Consider the following 2,500-nt stretch of genomic DNA (forward strand, 5'->3'; position numbering starts at 1 on the left):
CTTATCTGGTCAAAATTGCACTGTCCTAACTCTTCCCGTTATGAAATGGTGTGTATGTTTTGGGAGTAAATTACCAAAATTGTTATGGGTAGACATAATATCATCAAAAGGGTTAAGAGACATTCTTTTGAAATGAAACTATGTGCCTATTATTTTACAATGGACAGCAGCAATATCGTCTCCTCCAAAAAAAAAAAAAAAAAAAAAAATTCAATTAAGTCGTTTTAAAGCAGTGCATTCAGCAGCTGATCAAAAGAGCAGGGAAGGGGAGAAAAAAAAGCCTCCTTCAGATTCCACCTCGCATATTCTCCCTTTAATCAAAGGGGCGCCCCGTGCGGGATATGAAAACGGCCAATTGGGCAGGACGTGATGAAGGAGGCCGACCATCGGCTGGCCCGTGTCTGACCCCCATCGCGGGAGCGCAGGTACAAAAGCCGCCACTGTAGCCGGACGGTCGGCGGGAGACGGAGGTGGAGGAGGCGTCCTGCGTCCAGTTAGCGATTAGCCCCTGAGATTGGCCTGTCAGCTCGGGCTGGGAGATGGGGTTAGGACGGGTGGACGCGTGCGCCAGGAGAGAGGACAAGCGAGTGAAGGGAAAGGAAGCGAATAAAGAAAGAGAGAGAGAGAGAGAAGGAAAGAAAGAAGGAAGGAAAGATGGATGGATGGGCTCCTTCGCTCACTGCCCCTGTGCTCTCTCTCCCTCTGTCCCCGACTCGTCTTGTTAGAGAGGGGGGGGCGCGCAGGGCAATGGGGGGAGGGGGTTGTTTGGGCGAAGGGTGTGTGTGTGTGTGCGATCACTCGACTCGAAGGGGCCACACTCTTCAAAGGCCGTGAGGGGTGGACGCGGGTGGACGGGCGGGCGGGCGGGGTGGGGGGTGGAGAGACGAGCGGAGGGCCCCGCGGTGTGTCCTCCACATCTGAGGCGCCATATGAAAGGCAAACAATAAGCAATCTGTTTGTCCGGCCCGGGCGAAACCTGCCGCTCCGCTTTCATCCGCCGGCTCCCATTTCGGCTGGGGTCGCGACTTTAGTCAAACATCAATTACGGCCACGATGGCCCGTTTGATCTGGGGGCCCTCGCGTCAGCGTGGAGTCAGGACAGCGGGAAAATGCACTAAGACAATACGCTGATTGTGTGCACTGTAATGTGTCCTTTTCTTCTTCTTTCTTCTTCTTCTTCTTCTTCTTCTTCTGCTTCTTTCTTCTTTTCTTTTTCTTCCTCTTCTTTCTTCCCTCTTGCTATTTTCTGTGCCCGTCATGCTCTATTGGGTCCAGTTGTCTCTGTCTTTAATGTAACTTGCTTCAAAAGGCATCCTCACCCTCCATTCCTTCACCCAACCTCGCAGTATATTCATATGTGACAAGTGAGTGTGTGTGTGTGTGTGTGTGTGAATGAGAGGCCCTCCCTCTTCATTTCAAACCTATCAGTAATATTGAGCTCACCAAAGACAGGAAAGTGGAAACCATAAAGGTTTTGTATTTACTTTTCAGGTTTTGATTTCAGCACCAAGTAAAAGACACGCTGGTTACTACTTTCATATTGTTTCACATTTTTATAGCTTAGCTAAGTACAGTTGAACCAGGAATGCAAAATCTAATTTTTCACACAGGTGTTCAGATTCAAAATATTGTCTAGCGGTTCTAAGAAACTGTTCTACTCCAGATGTGTGTGAGTTCCCTTTGGTATGGCTTAGGTGCGGTACTCTGTGTGTGCTCGCGAGCGTGGCTCTACTGTATATGTTCCTGTCAGCTGTTTCTCTGTCTCTCCATCCATCTCTCGCTCTCGCTCTCCGTCTCTCTGTCTCTCTGTCGCTCTCCATCTTTCTGTCTCGTCTCCGTTCTCTGGCGCGTCCCCTTCGGGTTCCGCGGGTGCCGCTTGATTCCGTGCTGCAGGAGGAGAGGTTCTTCTCTTCGCGTTTCCTTCCTCAAAAAGCCCGTACAGCTGTGTGTCTTGACAAGGCGGCGGGATTAGGCAACCAAATGAACTCGTAATAAAACGAATCAATCACGGTGACGTTCTGTTTAAACGTGGCTATTGAAAACATTTCGCCGGTTTCCTTGGGTGCGCACCGCGGGCCGGGCCCTGAACACGTAAAAATAGCATCGGCCTTGTTTTTAATGTAAACCCTCGAAGGAGCTTCATTTGTCTATGCCTGTAACACACACACACACACACACACACACACACCCTCCTTTCATTTTCTCTCTGTGCCTATTTGTATCTGTTTCTCCGAGTTTCTAGTAATTATCCTATTTATTTGTCTTGTCGTGTCTTGTGAAAAACGGGAACACACAGCTCCTAATTTGTTGCCACGGGTGTTTGTCAGTGGGAAAAAAAGAAATGAGAGTGTGGAGTTAGTTTGGTCAAAACACATTTGCCTCGCAGGCAGAGAGACTCTTGATTTTATATTCTTAACAATATTAAATGTTGCACAAACGTCTCCCTTTCGTTTGTGTTTCTGCCTGCGTCTCCAGTTTAAGGCAATAGCACTAATGAATT

General features: G+C 48.6%; 1 protein-coding gene across 3 annotated transcripts in view; it reads left to right on the forward strand.

Moving 5' to 3' along the window:
• The window catches only part of dacha (dachshund a), a 167,288-nt gene that overhangs the window by 102,249 nt on the left and 62,539 nt on the right, over window positions 1-2,500 (forward strand). The gene's annotated exons all lie outside the window — the stretch shown is intronic.

Source organism: Sardina pilchardus, chromosome 5 (assembly GCF_963854185.1).
Source record: "Sardina pilchardus chromosome 5, fSarPil1.1, whole genome shotgun sequence".
NCBI lineage: Eukaryota > Metazoa > Chordata > Actinopteri > Clupeiformes > Clupeidae > Sardina > Sardina pilchardus.